The sequence below is a fragment of the Phragmites australis genome, chromosome 17 (assembly GCF_958298935.1).
Source record: "Phragmites australis chromosome 17, lpPhrAust1.1, whole genome shotgun sequence".
NCBI lineage: Eukaryota > Viridiplantae > Streptophyta > Magnoliopsida > Poales > Poaceae > Phragmites > Phragmites australis.
This window is the reverse complement of record NC_084937.1, coordinates 10,835,154-10,858,904: the sequence shown is the minus strand read 5'-3', so window position 1 is coordinate 10,858,904 and position 23,751 is coordinate 10,835,154. Positions and strand designations below refer to the sequence as shown.

Sequence of the window (23,751 nt, the reverse complement as noted above, 5' to 3'; positions counted from 1 at the left end):
TCGCTTTGTTGGTAAACAATCGCTTCAGACGGGAGATTATAGAGAGATACCAAACTATCTTAGCGGGGGGTCTTTTATCCTTACTCTTCTCCCCTACGTCATCGCTATCGATATTGTCAATGTTGCGCTTGTACCATGATGCACCGCAAACATGACATGCTTCCAAGTCTGCATCCCCGTTGCAAAACAACATGCAGTCGTTTCAACATGCATGTATTTTCTCTATTTCCAACCCCAATAGATAGACAATCTGCTTGGCTTGGTACATGTTTTTAGGCAACTCATTTCCCTCTAGAAGCAAGTCCCTCAAGAATCATAACAACTCGTTGAAGCCCTTATCAGACAAACCATTGCTAGACTTCATTTGCAGCAATGTCAGAACAATATGCAACTTGTTGTGCCCTTCCTTACAGCCCAGGAACACTGGTGCTTTAATGTCCTCCATCATGCGCTAGAACTTTTAGTGTTGCCTATCACTACTGAAGTCTCCCTCTGCATTGTGAAACATTTCGTGAAGGTCGTCATCATCGTTGCCAACAAAAGTATCTTCGAACACTAACATATCAATGTCTTCGTCAGCCGTCATATTGTTGCCTCTGTCTTCCTAGATTGTGGGCTGCTCTTCATGCACAACCTCCTCATGTTCACCATGCATGGTCCAGCGGATATAGCCAGGCTTGAAACCCCTGCGAAGCAAGTGTGCACGGATCTACTCTATGCCTGAGAACTGCTTCTCATTCTTGCAATCAACGCACGGGCAACATATATAGTGATTATCACTTTTGGTTTTTGGTTTTCTGTACACCGCAGTAGCCTTCAAAAAAAGCATCCACACCATGAATGAATTCTTGGCCGTGACAGTCAGACTTGTATGTCCATGTCCAATCCATCTGCAAATGATTATCATTACATCTTAGCAATACATAAAAAACCAATGAAATGATAACCATGCAATATTTCAAAATGCACATCTAATTTATTGAATTACCTCGCATCTTGATTGCTCCATGTTAGATGGCCCATCACCTTCCGGCACTTGGTCTGGATCGGAGGACCCACCTTCTAAATACTGCCGCATCAGGTTGCGACTAGCGGGTGGATTTGCTATCCCTACAGCACAATATCATATTCAATATGTTGATCTTATTAGAGGTGATTTTAATCTTTTTTTACTAATTCACTACTAATTCACAATATTCATATTCAATATGTCAAAGCACACATGCTCTAAGACACATGCAGCTGAGAGCATGAGAGACTTCGAGTTCAGAGGTTGGAAAACAAAACAATATTAATCCTCTCTTTTCGAAAAAAATATTAATCCTCATTATTGAGGCAATGAAGTTGAGCCGAGTCAGGTCTAAATCGAATCGCCACAATAGACTTTCATTGTACCTACTTAAAGAAGTTTACAAGGTAACCTAAATTTGCATAAACTGAAAAGGAATGTGGTGGAATTTCTGACAAAAATGAGCGAAGTCACCAAAGCTTGCCATCTTTCACAAAGTCACAAATAAGCAGCGCAACACTTGTATCTCTTCCAAACAAAATCATCCACATAGATGGTGGTTTCAAGGCATAGATTTCCAAGTTCAGATGAGCTGTAGCCTGCCTCTTCTCCATCTCCTTACTGAGCTCCCTGACCCATCCATTCATTCATTCTGGCCGAACTCGCCGACGACAACAGCCACGCTGTTCGGCGGGTGTCAGCGGCAGGAGCATTAGTGCAACCACGTGGGTCCATTGGAAGCACGGGTGGCCGACGGTGATAACCGGAGCACAACCGGCGGTGTGCAAGGCAGCATGGCGGTGCACGGCGCCGAGGGCGGTCACACAGACTTCGTGCCAAGGGGAAAAAGAGGCACATGAAAGGAAGAGGATGACCCCGCGTAGCTCACCATGTGCTCGGTTGGCGCGAAGAGACGATGGTGAGGTGGCTCCACGGAGAGGGGCGCAAAAGGTTGGCGCGAAGAGCTTCGAAAAGAGTTGGCATGAAGAGCTTGGGGAAGAGGAAGACACCTTTAATAGACAATTGACTTATTAGTACAAGCTCGTAATATGAACCAGAACTGATACTCATTATCAGTGCCGGCTCATAGTTACCAGCAGACACTGAAGTATCAATGTCGGTTCAACCCGGCTCGATCGTTGATTGACCGTGGGAAGTTATGAACCAACACTGATACTTTATCAGTGCCGGTTCTATCCCGGTACTGATGGGGTGGCACAGAAGACTGATTTTGTTGTAGTGAATCAGTTTGACAACATGCCACCTTTGAAAGATCCAGAAAAGATTAAACTTGTAGAAGCAATCCTCGATAGATCTGTGATGCCCTACATGCGCCTTGATAGTGTAGGGAAAATAGTTCAAGGAAAATAGTGCCATGCTATGTAACTTAGTTTCCAATGTGATTTTCATGTTATGCAATTTATTTTCCAATGTGACATTAATGTTATGTAACTTAATTTCCAACGTGATTATTGATTTCCAAAAGTGAAAAATAATAAAAATATTAAATAGACCTGTCAACAACATATATAAAATTATTTCCACGAGACGGTTTATTACGTCCACCATATGTGGAAATGCATTTCTATAAACAGTTTCTTACATCCACCGCCTGTGAAAATATATTTCTATATATAGCTCGGCGTGAGGCCCCGAAACCCCAGCCCCGATTGACGAACTTAGATAGCGCCAACAGGCTACCTACGTGCGCCACTGCCATTGATGCCCTCTTCGGTGCTCTCCAGCCTTCGTTCCCCCACCGACACCTACTGCCCGAGCCCCTCCTCCCGGTAGGTGAAGCCAAGCCACCTCACTGCTGCCGTGGGATTCTTCGCCGTTGCGCTCCTTCTCCCTCTCCGGCCAAGCTCGTCCTACAGACCACCAGTAAGTGCTCTCCTCCGACTCCAATTCCATGGCTGGTCATCTTTGCTGTCCTCAAAACCTCCTCTAGTGCTAATGTGCCTCCCAATTTTTGCCGCAGGTAGCCACCTCTTCCACAGCTAGGCTCCTCATCAATCTGCCATAGGCACCTCCAACCCTAATTCCTCTTCCACCATGGCAATATCAGCTCATCTTCTTTGGTCTCCTATCTGTCCATAATTTTGGTGAGTATAGACTACTTGTGCCCCCAAATTGCTGGTTCCAACGTTTTGTACAATCTTCTAATTAGGTGATTGGGGACTGATCTTTTGCAGATTTGTAATGTGTATTTTCTTATCTGGTTAGAACTTGTTGTCTCCTCTTTTGTTTAGTTAATTTGCTGGTTAGAACTTGTTGCCTCCTCTTGTGTTTAGTGGATTGAACCTGAACCTAAAACGAAGAAACCGAAAAATGGCAAAAACTGAAAGCAAACCATTTTTCCTCTTGGAAAATTGTGATGTAGTAGAATGTGTATGTGTTCTATTACTGTCATTGAAAAAGTGAAAGTCCACCTGAACATGCCAATTTTTTTTTTAATAAACTGCATGAATAGTTACCAGTTTTCTGTATTGCCTGGTACTTATTGTATTAGTCTTATATCCTATCACATCTTGAAGTCAAAACTGATCTGCAAATCTGTCTCTTGTAGGTGGCTTCAAGCAAAACACCAAGGCAAAGTTTGGTTCTGCACATCCACTGGGACCTCTCTTACTAGAACTTAAAGGTAATAGACCTCTTCTTTATGCTACGATACATCAAAGAAGCTTGTGCATAGCCTAGGAATGCACACCTCAAAGAAGCTTGTGCATAGTCTAGGAATGCCAAATTGCAATGGTAGCTGGCCAAGGAGCCCCTCCTCTCTGCTTTCAAAAGTTAGTTTGATTTATAAATCTTGGTAGTGCTCTAATCCTAGAATATCTGCAAATTCTTCTGTATGTAACATTTATCAGTATATGTCTCTCCTAGGTTAATAAAAATTCAATTAATGAAATGATAGATTTTGATCGGACAATTAATAAGATGAAATGAAATGATACATATTGTTCTGGGGAATATTCATCTCAATGCTGGGCAAGAGATCTGTTGAATTAGTAGAACAGGAATCTCTTGTTAGACTTCATGAGCTCATATGATGAATTCAGTATCTCTAAGCTTCTTACAAGTTAGCTTGGCCTGGTGTGATGAGTTTTTTTGATTCTACATTGGACTTCATAATTCATGACATGCTATGTATGCATTCTATTCATGCTTCGACCTGTTTGCCAAGCTGGGTTATGTTTTTTGTCCTGGGTTATGTTCTTAGGCCCCAACCAAGAGCCCTGCCAAATCCTAATCTGGAGTGGGCCTAATTCGTCTCTCTAACCTTCCTGTCAACTATGCTTGCCACAACAATATATACTTCACATGATCACAAGATCAGTGATGGGAAGATGGATGGAGAGATATGACCATAGGTAGATAAAGATCACCAAAAGAATTCAGCACCTTTGCGTTGACCGAATATGACCAGCTGGTGATTCTGTTATAAGCAAGCCAATAGCAGAGTTGTCTTCCAGCTCTCTGTTTTTCTTTTTCTTCTTTTTTTTCTGTTGGAATATTCTTTCCAGTAGACAAACTTTTCTCTGTATATTAATCGATCATGAAGTACATCTAGAGATTAGTTTGTACACACTGGAATTTATACTAAGATGGAGCATTCAACCGCTTATATTCATTGTGTGCTATGAAGATGTAGCAACAATGAGCTCTTATTCTCAACCCATTATATATAGTTAGCAGCTGATTTACCAAACTAAATAAGGCTAAAGAGCAAGCTTGTTCTTATTCTCTTTCTGTTTTGCGAAGAAAAAGAGCAAGCTAGTTCAATGATACCCATCTACTGTGTTATTTTCTAGGCAAACAATAATCTAATGGTCGATTAAGTACTATAGGGAAGAAGATGACATGTACTCTTAAGAAAACCCAAGCACAAAGAATGCTCACACTAGAGGGCACCCCAACACAAGATGGGGCGGATGCAAGCAGAAGGTCGGATAGGAGCCTAAGCCCGTATTCGTTGTCCTTCTCCGACAACAGCGAAAGCGAGCGCTCATGGCACAGCCTGAGCCTTGTTCCGTGTGAGTGGGAGAGCCAACGTCGGACAAGTAGCCATGACTACGATCCCACCGAAGAGGTATTGAGATGATTCAATGCATTTTATACTTCTTAAATGGAGAAATATTTTTTGTTATGTAAACTCCCCTTATTTTCTCTCCAGAGGGTGCAAAGATCTTTGCGTCAATCATCTACGCCATAACTTTCCGCTTCCTATGTGCCTAAAACTTTAGGTCCCTCTGGGAGTACGCCGAAACGAGGACGGGATGAGTGAAGCTGAAACAAGTTGTTGTTTGGCACATACAATAACATAAGTTGGTGTTGAAAGGGACCTTGATGCACCTCGTGAGGCCTGTGCCAAATTCCGTAATAGTTGTGGATTTCTTATCAAGGAGTACATCTCGATCACAATAACTAATTTGCGATTGGTGCTGGATGAGACGAAGGAGTTCATGTGGGAAACATTGTAGAGAACCATCTAATTCCCCTCATGAACATAGCAAGCCCGGCAAACAGAATGCGTTGAAAACTATGGGAAAGAGCTTTCGGAGCTAGAAGAATAAGCTGAATAAGGAGTTTGTGAAGAAGAACATGGTACCCTTCAAGAAATATAGAAAAATTATGCCAGGCCAATGGGCAGAGTTTGTTCAGCAGAAGACCACACCTAAAGCCATCAAATTGAGTGAATTGTTCAAGAACCTTGCAAAGAAGAACAAATATCACCATCACCTAGGCATGGCTGGGTATGCCCCCAAAATTACTGAATGGAGGAGGCAAGAAGAAGAGGTTGGGTTGAGAAACCTAACCCATTGAAAAATTATGATGAGAAAAGCAGGAACTAGGTCCACTCTCGGTCAGAACCAACCGAGAATGGGGACTTAACCTTCAAAATCCCTGAGACCATGGAAGTGACCCAAACCATGCAAGAGATCAATAACGAAGGGTCTTCAGAGCCCGACCGTGAGAAAGACTTGCTTACCAAGGCCTTGGGGAGCAAGGAATGTCTGATCACACTCAAGGCATCAGATCAAAATTAGGTTGGAAGTATGGGTTCCCAAACGCCGCGGGCTAGTACAAGACCCGTAACAGATACAAGAAGACCCTAGTAGAAGAGGTACAAGAATGGATTAAGGTCCAGTTCATGAAAATGTTGAATTGAAAGAAGAAGGTAAGTGTGACATTAATGACGATAGAGCAACCAACTAGCCCAGGCTTTCAGAGTAGAGTTGGGTCCACTCAAGTCGATAACCGGAGATATCATGTGGATAATATCACAGAGGCTACCCCTTGCATGCTACATGTTTCAATCAGCAAGGGAGACTTCACTATCAAGGCTGCCACGGGCCAGGCCATTCCAAGCTGTGTGTTACACAATCAAGACATTCCGACTGGTTACGTCAAGGTACAAGTGGACTCAGTACAACCACTTTTTATTAAGTACAAGCTAGACATCAGCATACCTATGTATTGAGATTCTCGATGAGGCAATTGGCAACTTCACTCTGTGGCCCAGATGAGATATAATCTTTAGCCGTCAGTAGTCAAAATCACAAGCGTCGCGGCCACCCCTGTGCCTAGCATCTCCGCCTTTGCGCCCAACCTCTCCACCTCTAGCTCCTTCGCCCCCACGCCCAACCTCTCCACTTCCAGCTCCTTTGCCACCGTGCCTAGCATCATCTCTGCATCCGGCAGCTTTGCCTGAGCATCTAGCACCTTTGTTTGCTCAGGCATCTTCGCATTGTGCTTCAACGTCTGTGACTCTGGCACCTCAGCCTCCAACGTCTGCGGGCCTCTGGCACCTTGCGTCCTACGATCAACATTACTCTGATACCACTTCTATAAAACCGAGTTTAGAAGCAACAAAACCGGGCATAACACATGTATGCCAGGATCAAGTTTCATATATGTATTATATCATCAGTGTATCATCACAGTGTCATTATTACAATAACGATATTAACTTATTACAGAAGGACCTGAGGTCTAGAAGAAAACATAGCAGAAAAGAAAAGCTTCAGCGCTAGAGGGTCTTCCATCTTCCACAAGTGTCAACTGGGGGCACACTAGCCTAGAACTGGAGCTCCAGGCCGGGGGCACACTAGCCTAGAACTGGAGCTCCAGGTCAAAGTCATCATTATTGAAGGATGCAACTTCATTGTTGGCTTCTGAACAACAAAAGGATGCAATAAAGGGGGGCAAGGGGTATGGGTACATAATGAACTCCACAAGTGTAGGGAAAAATATGCTATGGGGCTTAAGTCAAGGAAATGTTAGACACTGGTTAACTGCACTAAGCAACTATGAACTATAACTCTTATAACAGGCATCATATTTACTAAGTGTGGAGACACAACTATGACAAGGGGGAGCAACTCATCGGAATCCATTCGACTACCAAGACTCACCAGGTAATTCCATTACCTGACCAACTATACCAAAATCCTGATCCTAGCTAATCATGAAGAAGTCCAAACCCGCTCTTGACTGTGAGCATGGCTGATCGATCAGATTGATACTCTGTAGAGTTTGAATAGCTTTCCACACGAGTCATGATTCTCGTGTTGCTTCACACATTTGGGGTGAGGAGTTGGAGTTTCACTACAAGGCCTATACAAAGCTCCCACCGATCCATAGGCACCAACTGAGGTTTCACCGCTAACAAACGATTCCATCGCTTCAGAAGCCCCCTCTTGTGCCACTCAACTATCCATTAGTGCCCACAGAATTAGAGAGTTGGCTAATTAGTTGGCCAGACCGTAACCATATAAGCCTCATGGTTGTGCGGTTTAGCCAGGTTACATACTTCAAGAACCAGTCCTTAGCATTACCCTCACACGTGCATTTCTGCACCATCATCATACAAACATTCTGTTGGGATCCCTATACCATGTTGCTATAAAATTACCATACCTGATTCTTGTTGTATAATTATTAGTCAAGATTAATAGTTACCCAACTATGATAGCACTAGCATATCCACCATTCGTTATCCATGATTGAACAACGGTGACAAGGATAATCATATAAGAGCTAGTAAACCCTAACATGGGATTCCAAATTAGACAAGCATGCAATGCAGTATAAACAACTACATATAAATCCTAAAACCAGAGCAAGATGTTCAAGGACACTTTCCTTCAGCTGAGAGTTGCTCGAAGTCTTCAAAAACTTGATCTTGTAGATTCCTAAACTGATTACCTCCTAATCGACACACCGGAAAAGCATACAAGGAAACTACTAAGAATAGTACAACAAATAGTACTAAAACTAGGTAAAAACCCTATAAAAAGATTCTACACATCGCTGCGAACATTTGAGCATGAAAATCCCCTAAATCAGAGCTACGAATAAAAAAGTTATAAGCTTTTGAAGTTCCAGGGGCGTTTCTACCAAAATTTTTTTTGTTTTCTAGGAATAAACCGATTTGTTTTTATACTGAAAATCTTATTTATGACATCATAAATCAAAATGGGGTTATTTTCCAATTGAAAAATGCATGGAAAAGGTTCATGGGCTCATGGACGTCAGCCTGGAGGCCGGTTCATGGGTCTATGGAGGACCGATTACATAAACCGAATGGGTATGCGCTTTCGGCCGTTGGATCTCGATCGGACGATAGGAGACGAAGGGGGCTTGGACCAGCGGTATGGACACAGACAGCGGTCGTCCGACAGCAACAGGATGGCTGGCGCATCACTGGAGTAGTGCAAAAATGCTCTACCAGACACGGATTTTGACGGGACAAGGAACAAAAGAGAGAGGAGGGCGCGAGGATCATTACCATAGACTTCACATCCCCAGAGACGAGCTGAGGGAGGCTGGTGACAGAGAGGGGCAGTTGGGTGGAGCTTGAGCTTGGTGTGGCGGCGCTCCGATGGCGGAGAAGGACTGAGGCGTGGCAGGATGAGCTTCTGGCAGCGCTGTGACACCAAAGAGGGGAGAAAAGGGATCAATGGCAGCTCGAACACGAAGAAACGGTGTGGCGACAGAGCTCACCAGCGTTGAAGAAAAACGCAGTGCCAAGGGCGAAACTGAGTGGGAAGTGAGGTGGGAGTAGGTGGAAAAGGTGCGGAAGCTTGCCAAGAAGGTGAAGGGAGACTTATATGCGCAAGAGGGAAGGTGAATTAGTTGGGAATCGGAGAAATTGGCCAACGGCCTCAATGGCTTTGATGGTGACGGTTTCCACATTAGGGAGGGGTAAAGGAGGGGGAAATAGGTGGAAACATTGTTGAGGGGCGAGGATCATGGAAGCGGCATTTAAATGGTGAGAAACAGCTTAGGAGGAAGTGGATTTGAATGGTCGGTAGACATTTGGCAGTGGGATTGACAGGCGGGAGGAGGAAGAAGAGGAGCTGACGGGCGGCTCCAGCCGGCAGGTGGCTCCAGCCGGCAGGTGGCTCCAGCTGGGCCTACCTGGTAGGGAGAGCGCGGGAGGGGTGGCTTGGGCTCGAGGGTAGGCTGGCTCGGCCAGGGCAGGACGACCCGAGGCCCAGCGCTGGAGGGAGGCGGCCCACATGGAAAAAGGAAAGGAGAGAGAGGGGGAGAGGGAGGAGATGGGCCGAGAGAAGGAAAATCGGCCCGGGAGCACTTTTACAATTTTGAAATTCCTTTTCTTTTTACATTTAAACCGAATTCAAAAGAGGTTAATTGAGCGCCTCCTAGTAAACTTTCATGTATAAAAACCTATTGCAACTACGACGGCATGAAGGAATCAAACACAAATATAACCTAGCAAATTTAAATTTAGAAATTAATTTCCTTCTATTGAAAAAAATTTGCAACTCCTATTTAATTCTAGAAAAACTTTAAACTATTGCAAAAATTGAAAATTTAGGATGTTACAGGAATCACATATTAAGGAATATGCATGTCCAAAGGTATGGTACAAAACAAAAAACAGAATATGACAGCGCTTGTGCAACTCGCCGCACAAGCGATGTTTCATACGCGGTTGCCTACGTATTCACTTTCCGTACCATCGCCAAACGAGACACCCCATGTAATCGCCAAATGGGTAGACAACCATAACTACCATCCTATGGTGGATGTTCATACGTTATTGATAATGTATTCATTTTTTTACCATCATCATACAGAACACACCGGGCCCCTACCTCGCACCGGTTGATCCCTTGATACTTACCGCTATTGGGATGTGTTGATGCAACATAATGACAAACAATAAAATTGCATAAACAAACAAACCAGCACGCATTACACATAGGGGAACAATATAGCAAGTTTGTACATATTAGAATGAAGAGATGCAAAAAAAAAACTTTAGTGAGTTGCTTTAGTGGTTTGACACTCTTGTTAACCTACGTCTTAAGCATGTTTAGACTACTTCAATAAACCAAGCTCTGATACCACACTGTGAGGAACCGTCCAAACATCATTCCAGTTGGTCATTAAGTCTATCATTTCCTTAATCATGACTCTGATGACTAATCAGGATACCATCTCGGTAGTCTCGTCACGTGTTTTGTGTCCAAGATCAGAACACATGTATTTTCAACATTTAACATCACAACACAGCTTAATAAAGAGTGAGTAATTAATATTAGATTACAAGTTCTTAATCATTTACCAAGTTATTACAATTTATAGCAAAAGAGATCTAGGAGGAGATAAAAACCAACTTAACTCCTAACCAACGAAAGAAACTACATAGCGGAAGACTAAAGACGATACAACAAAAGAAGGATGGAGTCATATGCCCTTAGACTCGATCACAAAAGCACGACTTATGAGTTGTTGCCTACTCCTGCCCGCCACCACCCTCAGCAAACATGAAGTAGCCAAAGACCAACTCATCCTCACCGATAGCACCTGAAATAGCAGCGTGAGTACGAAGATACTTGCAAGACTTGATCCATAGTGAGCACTTATAAATAGTCCAACTCCAAGGATTATACATTTGGATGTTAGCAAGGATGCGGCCACATGGTTAAGTAAATTTCATATGTGAAAGAAAATTTGACATACACATATGTGAGCATCTATACTTGACCAAGGTAATATACTAGCCCATGAGCATCAACTGAACATAATATAAAAGGAACCATAGGACTAACATATGTAAAGCACCATCTCAAACCATCAACCACATCATTCCACACTCGTAACTCTATGACTGATGCAAATGGATAAAAGCATGCTCATGACCGAGAGTGCGACATTTCGAAACATTTTTACACCATACAGAGGGATATTCCTTTACCTACATGACTTGAGGACCATACAACTTGCATGACCACACATGTCCATACAAGGGGTACTCATGTCAACCTTTTCCAATAAGCCCCGACTGTTTGATAATGCGCTGTTAGGTTCGGGATTCATCCAGAGCTACTCCCGGAGCAAAATGGATACCCCAACTGGCCTCATGCCTGACACTATTGACCCGCATGCCAAAAAGCCACCACTACAAAGTTAATCCGCGTATCATTCCCACATGGGACATGTAGTAAGCAACAATGATCGATGCTTAAATGATGCAATTGGTCTATGGTGTCTGGGTCGCTCTCCCGACCTACCTAGGAGAACTCCGCATCCAGACAGGACAAACACCCATAATACCACCCACATCTTGTCTCATCATCACCACTCATCCAACCAACACCATCAATCCATCATTATGATCATTGTGCAAGTAATTAATGTCTATGCTCGCGAACGATGAAACATTTCACCACTCAACTTCTACCGAGGACCTAAGCACTTGCTAAGCATCCCGAGTGACATTTTAAGTTACATAACACCATATTAAACCTAGGCTATAAGGATACGGATCAACAATTATTCAAGATAGGAGAATTAGTGCATTAACATAGGTTTTACCCGTCATAAACCCAACATCGACTCGACCTCATGCATAACATACATAAACCATAATTTATCATATATGATGCATATGATCCAAACTAATGGGAGAAGTATGCTTAGATGCTTGTCTTGCTGCTCGGGTGATAGCTTAATGCTACCCATCCAACACTCGCAAAATTCTGAGAGATTGGCATCACCTTCAACCGTGGCCAGGTCACGCGTCGGTTCTACGTTCACTAAACAAGAACACGTGCGATGATGAGCATGAATAAAGTGCAACAAAGTATGCCACAATATGCATATGATTAAATACCATAAACTATGCTTTATAATGCAATAAAACATCTTTCCTAGATGGCACTAATCATAATATGAATTGTCCAAGAGGTTTCATAATTTTAGGACATGGTATTAATTAACTGTGATCTAATTAAGCCAAAATGCAATTAATTAATTATAAAAAGTATTTTTTTTTTGAGTTCCAACATTTTTAAAATGTAGTTAATACTCATACGAAGCTAACACATCTAGATTCATGATTTTTGGAGTCCATATGAACTAATGATGAAAGTTACAAGCTATTAGCATAAAAGAAAAACGCTGATAAACAGTAACTCCAGAGTCTCTGGATAATTTTCCGGACTCTCCGAATCCCAGAGTCTCCAGAAAATTCTCCAGACTCTCCAGACTGTCCAAAGAGGCTCCTTTAAGGGGAAAAACTCGACGGATTTGATTTGCAAGCCTCACCAATCTAAAGGAAAATATGTTTGAGATAGTTCATAGAGTCTAGAACTCACTCACTAACCTAGCAACATGATTCCTAATTCAAACCTCATTCAAATTCTCTAAATTAGCTCCAACGCTCAAGAAATCAAGAACTCCACTCCAACTCAAAATCGACCAACCAAATCACGCATTCTCATTGGGGGGAATCCTAAGGGACTTACCCATGGTGCTTGTGGTGGTTAGTGACCGTTGGGGTATGGAGGAAACACTCGGGAAGAGGAAGACCGCCGGTGCTCTTTGTTCTTCAACCAAGAACACTAAAATGAGTTAAAACTGGCTCGAATCTTTTGGAAAAATGAAAATGAATTGGATGGATGGGAAGCTCATGAGCTAGTGATCGCATGAGTACCACATACGTACCTCATTCGGCTTCTAGAGTGCGGATTCGAGGAAGAAAGAGAGAGGGAGCTTGAGAGGGAGGAAGGGCAGCACGACTGCTGTGTTGCTCGGGTGGGAGAGCGTGGGAGAGTTAGAAGGAGAGAGAGAGTAGGTGAAGGCTGCTCCAAGGGAGTGATGGAGTGGTTGGCCTCCCATGTGGGTCCCACGCTAGAGAAACTAGTCCGTTTTAACTGCAAAACCTATTCTTTTCTCTCCTAAATTTCTTTCTCTCATCTGATTGACTCAAATCAAAGTGCTCTGATGAGCCAAAATAAATTGCTCCAAAATTAATCATGACCCTTATGATGCATAATTAGACTTAATTACGTGATTACAGTTTTGCACTACTAAAAAACCAGGCTTATATGCCGGCCCATCACTGTTGGTTACTATTGGGCCGACGATGATGTGGCATCACTGCCAGTTCATAAGCCGTGAGTGAAGAATCAACCATCATGGCTTATGAACCGGTACTGATAAGTGTCATCACTATCGGTCGATGGATTGAGCCGGCAGTGGTGTCATGCTCCCTCATCACTACCGGCTTGATCCACCAGCTGACAGTGATAGCATAACATCACTGCCAGCTAGTTAAATGAGCTGGCAGTGATGCCCCCCTTCCCCAGCTTCTCCAAGCTCAAGCTAATAGACAGTTTGATCAGAACTTTCTACCCCCCCCCTCACAAACTCTCACATGGTAGCACCCACTTCATTCCTTCTCCCCCTTTGATTCCCCCACCACTCAAGCTCATTTTTGGTCAAGAAAAAGGTCTAGATGAGCTCTCTCTAGCTATTCAAACAAAATCCCTTCTTTCCTCTCCATTTGCTCATTTTCCTTTTCTTCATTTTTTGGGCAAGTGAACCCAGGATTTTTCCCAAACAGCAAGCAAGCATCTAAGAGGGTCTTGAGCTCAAGTAAGTTGAAATCCCTAAGTTAAATCCTATATTTAGCATTTTAAATCAAAATGTTACCTTAAAAACCAAAGTTGATCTTATCCCTTATTTTGATTTTTAACGAATTAGAAAATTTCGCAATGATAATTACGTATGAAGGAAGATCCAATTGTATTTTTGATATTTTTTTATTAGCAAGCTCCAATATAAAAACTTCATGTATGAGTGTATTTAGTTTTCATGTTTCCTTAATGATTTATAGATAAGGGTTTGAATAATAAAGAACATTTCTAGAGATGGCACCTGTCGGTGACACAGGAACCAGGGGTCCCCGAGTCCCAAGGCCAGATCAGCAGTTTGCCACGTGGCACCCTCCCGCGGGGACCATCTCCACGAGGTACGAGAAGACTAAGTCCCGGGAGAGGATGCTCGGAGCCATGAACAGTGGTCCCCGAGTACCCAAGTTCCTCGATGACCCGAGAAGACCAAGCGCCGAGAAGAGAGTGCTCGGGACCGTGAACAGTGGCCCCCGAGCACTCAAGTCCTCCGACAACCAGAAAAACCGAGTACCAGGAAGGGTGTGCTCGGGGTTACGAACAGTGGCCCCCGAGCACTCGAGTACCTCGAGGACCCGCACAGCCAGTTCCGGGAGAGAGTGCTCAGGGCCGCGAACAGTGGCCCCCGAGCACTCAGTTCTCCGAGGACTCGAACAGCCAATTCCGGGAGAGAGTGTTTGGGGCCGTGAACAGTGGCCCCCGAGCACTCGGTTCCCTGAGGACCAAGAAAGGGCATATCCAGGAGAGAGTGCTCGGGGCTGTGAAACAGTGACCCCCAAGCACTCGGTTCCCTGACGGCCTAAGAAGTCCTTCGCCGGTGGCCCACACAGAGGTCCAGCGGTGAGGTGTCAACCAACTGCTGTCACTTCTAACTGCTCCTACCACGCTCCGTGTCAGTCCCTGCCACGGCCTGGCAGAGAGGCGTGGGGACATTTAATGCACGGGTCCCATCCCGTGTCATCCGGCGCGCCTCGGGATAACATCGTGAAGCCCAAAGCACCCCGCCTACCGCCCTGCTGTGTCAGACTCGCTCTGACCGAACGGGCACGTCGGGCTGCTCGGTGGCTGCCCGGCGGGCTCTCTTCGCGGCACCCATTGCAGAACGGCATCATGACGAACGAGACCAGACGGGGGCGCGTTTTCAACCCTCCCCGTCACTTCACGCAGTAGCTCATGATGGTTGCTTTCCATTTATGGCACCTTGAAACTCGTGCCCTCCCTTTCTGGGCACGCTACCCGCCGTCAAGTATTTAAGGAGGAACCGGTGGACACAAAAAGAAGATCGAGATCTGGACAAGTTGGAGCACAGAAGCTGAGATCACTGAAGAACAAGGAGCCCGAAGCTCTAGGCTAGACAAATATTCTTGTAACCAGCAACATCTCCGAGAAACATTCTCAGAGCATTTATAGCATACACACAGGAGTAGGGCATTACGCTCAGTGCGGCCCGAACCTGTCTAAAAAACCTCCTGAGTATTTACTGCATTCTGCATCCGATCATTCCATTCCACCTGCCATCGCATTTACGCCTATTTATTTCACCCGCAAAACAGATTCAGAATCATCCCCCTGGCCGAGTCTCAAAGGGGGTCCCTCCGGATCCCTGCTTGAGGAGTTCACCCTCCGACAGCACCAACAAATACTTATCAGAAGTGGACACGAAAGCATGCAAAAGGCAGTCCTCCAACCCAGGCTATTTGCCAGTAGGAGATGTTGAGGTAATTTATTTGTTGGTGTTCACAAAATCTTCTCGATGTTATGAATCTGGATTTACAATAATGATATAATTGTATGGACAGAAGATGGATGTACGATGCGAGCCCTGTGAGCACAATGTACAATAACAACATTGATTGTTTCTGAGTATAAGCCGCAATGCACAAGTCAAATACACAATCTCAATACATGTGTTGTCCATGTGTTGATTGCAAGAACAAGAAGCAGTTTTCCACTACCCAACAAATATGTTCCCACTTGATGCCAAGGGGCTTTATGCCTGGTTATACTCATGTCACCTGCGAGAGAAGCTGAGATCATATAGGAAGGGCAATACAATGGTAGAGAAGATGAAGATTTGTGCATCGATATGTTGGCTGACGAAAACACCGATATGCCATCTGCACGAGATATATTGGTCAATGATGATCTACAGTTGATGTTGGTTGATGCCAACTCTGACGTCAATGGTGATGATCTAGAGCAGATGATACGTGATGGGGAGGGGAACTTCACCAATGAAAGAGAGTTTCAAAAGTTCCAACGTATGGTAGAGGACTCTAAAACACTGTTGTTCCCGAGCTGTGAGAAGAAGCACACAAAGTTACGTACCGTGCTTTCACTACTACAATTGAAGGCAAGCAACGGGTAGTTTGATACAACGATGCACTTTTGCCCAATCTTCTGAAAGGTAATATAATAAGTCGATTGGTGGAGCTTCGACGTTGATGATCCAAAGGCTCCGAACCGAACAGATCGAGAACCTTTGTAACCACTACACCACTACTCCATAGTTATCTACCATGCCAAGATGCGGTTAACCTCACCAAGAAGGCTTTTCCTGCAAGTGAATCAATAACACAAGAAAGAACAGGTAGATGCAATCTGAATATTGTTAATTACCAATGAAGTACTCGAGTTTGGGGTTCAACAAACCGATAAACGGCAAAAGTGTCTAATATAGAATAATCTAAGCTAAACTTGAGCCTAAACTATGATGGCTACCGTATATTTATAGGGGGACATGAGAGGGTCAACCTAGGATTGTGCAGCCATGGAAAGAGGAGTGTACAACCTGGACTCCTACCTTGACACAATTACAAAACCACACAGGTTCTAAAACGTTGACACAGCACTTTATTCCTTTGACTCTGACTAAACTATAAGGAATATTTGGTTGAGCATAGATCCATTAGAAAGGGCTCAACATAAGCTTTCTAGCAAGTCCAAGAACACCTAAAACAGACTTTGTATGAGAGACTTATACCCGTTTTACTGATGTGTTATCCTAGGACTCGACCACGACCTCGACCAGAGCTCAGCCTCGAGTCTGAGTAGACTTGGCCTTCGAGGGGTGACGTCTGGATAAGGTTGTAGTGCTTCTCCCATATTCCTAAGCAATAAAATATCACAAGAATTTAGTAGTAATCCATCCAAGGAAACATAAATGCAAGAAACGAGTTCACTTGGTGGTCTAATTGTCATGCACGTGCTCTTGTAATTAGACCTTGTATGATTTGAGGATTATTGGTGGTATTGATCGTATTCGAATGAGCCATGGGATCATCATACAAGCTTTATAGAGTTGTTATTGTTCTTGCAGAAATTGTTTCCAAAGGGCAATGTGCTACTAGAAAACACGTACCAGGCCAAGCAGGTTGTGTGACTATTGGGGTTGGAAGTGCAGAAAATATATGCATGTCCAAACGGTTGCATGTTGTATCACAGAGAGCATGCAGACTTGGAAGAGTGTCTTGTCTGTGGTGCATCACGGTACAAGCGTGACCGTGATGATATCGATGATGAAGTAAAGAATAAAAGGCCTCCTGTCAAGGTGATATGGTATTTTCCTATAGTCCCCCGTTTGGAGCGTTTATTCGCGAACAAATGCATGCCAAACTGATGTGATGGCACACCGAGTAGCGCAAGGATGATGGAATGCTAAGAAACCCTGCTGATTCTACACAGTGGAGAAACATTGATAGGAAATAGAAGCCTTTTGTAGAAGATGTGAGGAATATAAGATTCAGGTTGAGTATGGATGGGATGAATCCATTCGACAGCATGAGCAATAGTCATAGCACTTGGCATGTGACTCTATGTACCTACAACATTCCTCCTTGGTTGTGTATGAAGCGGAAGTACATTAGGAGGTCGGTGCTGATACCAAGGCTGAGGCAATCTGGCAACGATATCGATGTCTACCTGAAACCATTAATGAAAGATCTTGTAATAATGTGGAACAATAGTTTGTAGGTATGGGATGCATACAAACGAGAGAACTTCACTCCAACGCGCAATGCTGTTCGTAACAATCTAGGATTAGCTAGCCCTTGGCAACCTATCGAGTCAGACTGCAAAAGGCTACTGTGCATGCGTGCATTGTTTGGTAGAAATGGAGAGCTTGTGGCTGAAGAATAGCTGAAAAATGGTGTACCTAGGTCATCATAAATTTCTTCGCAAGGATCACTGTACCACAGAAACATGAGTGTATTTGATGGGAAAGTTAACTTGATCACCTCCTAAGTATCAGACTAGGAGACAGGATATGAGATGGTAAAGGGACTTAAGGTTATCCTTGGAAAGGGACACGGGATTACACCGGTTCTGAAATCTAATCTTAGAGCTCCTATGTTCAAAAAGAAATCTGTTTTTTATGACTTAGCTTATTGGCCAGATTTGGTGGTTCGACACACAATCGATGTCATGCACATTAAGAAGAATATGTGTGATAGCTTGATTGGTACGTTACTAGACATACTTGGTAAAACAAAGGATACACTCTAAGTACAGAAAGACCTAAAATGTTTGAAACTCAGATAGGATCTATATCCCAAATATATGTAAGAAGGCAACAAATATCATGGTTCCGCTAGCTATAGTCTATGCAAGGTCGAGAAAATTGCAATGTGGGAATACTTGCATGGAATCAAAGTTCCATCTGGTTACTTCGCAAACATAAAGAGACTAGTAAACATGAAAGAGTTGAAATTAAATAGCATTAAGTCTCATGTCATGTGATGATGACACAGATGCTTCCAATTGCAATTAGAGGTATTCTGCTGCCGAAGGTCTGAAATCCAATCATAAAGCTGTGTTCATTCTTCAACGTGATATCACAGAAGGCCATCGATCTGAACAAGCTAGATAAGCTACAGGAAATGTGGTTGAGACTCTATCCCAGCTTGAGGTGTTGTTCCCTCCATCGTGTTTTTGATATCATGGTGTATCTCATTGTTCACATTGTGAAAGAGATACAGATTCTTGGCCCCATGTTTCTACATCAGATGTACCCTTTCGAGAGGTTCATTGATTTCTGCATCGACTACATGAATCTCAAATCGATTGGTGTGTCTGTTTCTCGCCATGAGGGGAGGCTATAGGGGAAAGGGACGATAGGTGCAAACTCATTCTGCAGTAATGACCCATTTTATTCACACAAACACATTTCGAAGTTCTGCAACAATCAGTTATAGTGGACCCATATATCAAAGAACACTGGAAGATGCTACGCACCAGAAACCCAGGGAAGTCAAATGTTTGGATTGCACAAGAGCATCGAGATTATTTTGGTACCTAGTTATGTAGACATCTAATGTATAAGTAGATAGAGTGTGCTCAGTTGACTGTGTTGGCTCACGGAACGTCAACTATCATCCTCACATTCCAAGGATATGTCATAAATGTCTATAAATTTTAGACGAGAGCTAAGGATAATAAGAGCACCGACCAAAATAGCGGTGTCCGTATAAATGCCTACGACTACAATGGAAATAGGGAGACCTACTGCGGATTCATAGAGGAGATCTGGAAGCTCAACTATGGAGTATTAAAGATTCCTCTTTTCCAGTGTCAATGGGTTAGAATCCCAGGGGGTGTGAAGATCGATAAGTACGGTATGACTATAGTGGACCAAAAACTCGTTGGATTTAGAGAAGAACCATTCATACTTGCAAATAATGTTATACAAGTCTTCTATGTAAAGGACATGTACCCGGCTAACAAGGACGAGTGGCATGTGGTTCTTCAAGGAAAAAGAAAGATTATCGGAGTGGAGAATGTTGTTGACGAGAAAAACTACAATCAATTCGATGCGCTACCTCCTTTCGGAGAGGATATCGACCTAGGTTCCATGGAAGACATCGACAAACCTCCCTATGTACGCCATGGTCATAATGAAGGGCGAATTGTTAAGACAAAGTAGTTAAATTGTATTAATTACTATGTGTGGATTTGTTTTAGATGCAATTATACATCACCTTTGTTATGGAAGCTTCAATTTGTAATTTATGGTGGAAGATGTCTTTATTATTGAGCATATTGATTTTTGATTTTTAATAATGAATTAGCAATAACACAAGCTAGCACTATTGCTATGTATTACTATTTTTTATTTTTAATGAATTATCTATAGTTATGAGCATATTTATTTTCATTTTTAATGATTTAAAATATTTATCGATGAAATTAAGATATATAGGAGGCTCCAATTATATATTTTAATTTATTAGCAAGCCCCAATATAGAAACTTAGGTATGAACATATTTATTTTAATTTTTTATTGAATTAGAAAATTGAATCAGGAAATTTAGGTATATACAAAATATAATTTTGGTCTATAGCAAGTTCAAATTTAAATAAATATGTATTAGGATTTTAGGTTAAAAGAATATTAATAAATATAGATAGTACAAACTCAATCAAAATCACTTGAGTAGCGCAATGGTTTGTTCGGTCTTACTTAGTGCAGGTCATAGGTTCGAGTCTCTGCGCTCGTGCGTGAAGTAAAACAAATTTTTTGCACCCCCAACACTAGCAGCGAAAGGAGTTTCACTGCCAGTGGGCATATTGTCTGCAGGTGGACTTATTAGGCCAGCAGAGAAAGTAGTTTCACTACCGGTAGTCCTCTTGAGCCGGCAGTGAAGGTACCATTTCACTACCGGTGGTCATATTGAGCTGGCAATGAAAGTCCTCCCCTATAAAATGGTCAATGCCCTGCGCTCTGACACATAGAAAATTTTTCCCCTTCCCTATGTCGTATGCCAAAATACCTCCCAATGCTGAGGAGCCCATGCCGCCAGAAGACCATGAGCCCGCATCAACGAGCCCATGCCCGTTGTCCATGTCCTGCTCGACATTGTTGTCCTCCTCCCCGGCGCCATCGCAGCCCTCCTCCCCGGTGCCATTTTCGTCCTCCTCGACGCCCAGGCCATGCCCCTGCTACCTAGACCCTTGTCGTCTTGCAGGTATCGGCCGTTCTGAGCTTTAATTGTGTGCTGCATTTGACTAATTTAAGCTCTTGGAGGGGGGAGGAGGGGTTCCAGTGGTGATTGTTGGGGTAAATGGTCGATCCTGAGGACCACATTAGCTTGGAATGTTAGATTAGAGGAGAGGAGAGGGGGTGTTAGTGGTGATTGTTGGTATAACTGAATCATCTTTCTTATTTTCAAGTTTGTTGATGTACTAATGGTATAGCATCGGTACATCATTTACATATTTGAAGAGAGAAATAATGTGTGGATATTGCTAGCTGGACAGAGAGATTGGTTTATTTAGTTGTAAAGAGAGTTCATGTGTTTAATAGAATCAATCATATGGCAATGTAAATCGATATTGCAATGTAATTACACATGCATATCACCAATACAATATATTGGTTGATTTAGTTAAAAAAGAGAGTTCAACTTTCATGGATCTAGCCAACTTAAAAGAATGTGTTTTTAATATAGACTCCTGGTTGTCTGCATTGTTTCATGTTTTTCTATGTGTGGAACATACACACAACTTGTTAGTTTCATGTTCTTCAGTAGCAAATGGTGTTAACTATGCTGACACTCTATTTGATTAGGATGTGGATAGGGTACATTTTTTTTAAGGTTGTTTTAGAATTAGAATTTTTGGCTCATGAATTTTGTATGCATGGTTTTTGTTTCACAGTGGTAATACTATATGCTACCAAAGTACGTAGATTTTGATGATTCATTTTTTAGTAGATTGATCTTTTCTGTAGTTTTTTAATGTAATAGCACTTTGATACCAATTTGAGCTGAGAACATTGGGTCATGTGTAAGGGCAATTATGATCCTACTACTGTTGCCTATTCTATAGATTTTTGTTAGCTTATGCTGTTCATTGTTAGATGAGCAAATGATGAAAATAGATAATTATCTCCATAATCTGATACAAATGCTACTAGGTTTCTAGATTGATATTAATATTGAGTTGTTATACACCGTTTTCAGGTAAATGCTCTCTACAGAGAAGAAAATATTTCTTTTGAAATACAATAAAATAGTGGCGATGATGATATGGCTCGAGGCCGTATTTCTTTATTACTTCTAAGACTTTAGTATTGATTACCTATTCAGAGAGAAAGCATTCTTCTCAAGTAAGCATTTATGTGCCAGTCCTACTAGTTCAGAGAGCAGCTTCTCTCAAGACGAGCTGGATACCCTATCTGAGGTTGACCTAACTTTTAGGTCAACCTCAGATAGGGTATCCAGCTCGTCTTGAGAGAAACTGCTCTCTGAACTAGTAGGACTGGCACATAAATGCTTACTTGAGAAGAATGCTTTCTTCCTGAACAAGTAATTAGTATTGAAGTCCTAATAAGGCCATTTGCTAGAGCCACTATGCCTAATAGTTTTTTGCAAGAATATTCTTTGGTGTTAGTGTGGTTTGTAGTATATCATTTTTGCATATTCTCTGAAATTTAGGACTGCTATGACATGGTATGTTGTTCATCATGGTTGGCAAAGTGGAGTGTTCTCCAGTTGAGAGGAATGTCATGCACAAGTTAATGGATTCAAAGGAGTATGTTACAAAGAATACAAGTCCAAACATGAAGCTATTGTGGCATACAACAGTCAAGCCATCCAAGCCGAGCTAAAATTGGCTAACTTCGAGAATAAGAAGTGTGATTTCACGTGTAAAGATGTCATAATCCTAGTTCTGGTTATAATTATCATTATTTTGCTATGTAAGATGATGTATATTGTAAGATCAATATGTCAACTGTCAGTACCTTTATACCTATTTTGCTATGTAAGATGTGACTTTTTTTGTTAAATGTGGTCGTAATGTACTCATTTACAATATTATGTGTATGCATTCTATCTATCAACTCCTTCATAGTTATCTCACTCTTTTGACAACCTCCATCCCTCCCTCACTGGCTTTATCTCTATCTCCCTCCTTTCTTTGCTTTTTATATGTAGAATACTCAACCGCTCGTCGTCATCAAATGCAGAACTCCCAGGAAGGGATGGCATCACCAATCGCCAATCCAGCCCAGGTGCTAGAAGGAGATGTAATGCCGCCGTCAAGAATTGAAGAAGGTAGCCCAAGCCACTACCTCAAACTGGTCCAAACAGACACCTGTGGAGGTGATAAGGTAATTCATAAGTAGATGAATGCATCTGTTCTACATATTATCTTATAGGTTCCAAATAGTTTTTTCACTTATACACAGATGCTTGATGCTTCAGAGGGTCACGATAATGAGAAATCCTAGGAGCGACATCATGTCCGAGGTCCCTCGAAGATGCCTACGGGATGATTTGTGATCACAGAGGTCTCACCAGCAGGGGAGCTAACTACACCACAGAGAGTTTAGTGGCCATACATGTCAGTCTCTGGGATTGCTATTAAGGATCACGTGTCCATTAGCTACAGATTATGGACTGGTGAACGAGGTGAACTGCACGTAGTTCCTGATTCGATCAAGAACAATATCTTGTGGCCCAAGATATTAGAGAAGTTTGACTTCCCTGAAGAGACATATATGGAATTAGTTAAGCATAAGACGCTAATGATAATGGGCCTTTCATTTAAGAACTAGAAGAGGACACTGAACAGAACGTATGTGCAGAAAGGTACAATACCAGATTTCCTCAAATGGTTGCAACTGAAAGATTATTGGTAAGCCTTTGCGGAGTACAAGTTGTCGGAAGAAGTACAGAGGTTGAGTGAGGTGAACAAAGCAAACTCGAAAAAGAACCTATACCCCCACAAAGTTGGCAGTCGTGGGTACGTGAGAAAAGAAAGGCAGTGGTAACAACAGCTAGATGAAC

General features: G+C 42.6%; 1 long non-coding RNA gene across 1 annotated transcript; it reads left to right on the top strand.

Moving 5' to 3' along the window:
• Positions 1 to 2,687: 2,687 nt before the first annotated feature.
• LOC133897552 (uncharacterized) lies at positions 2,688 to 22,665 on the top strand. The gene is made up of 4 exons (XR_009905930.1): positions 2,688 to 2,893; positions 2,991 to 3,114; positions 3,579 to 3,653; positions 22,396 to 22,665. It is a non-coding gene; the product is annotated as an uncharacterized LOC133897552 (long non-coding RNA).
• The last annotated feature ends 1,086 nt before the right edge of the window (positions 22,666 to 23,751 follow it).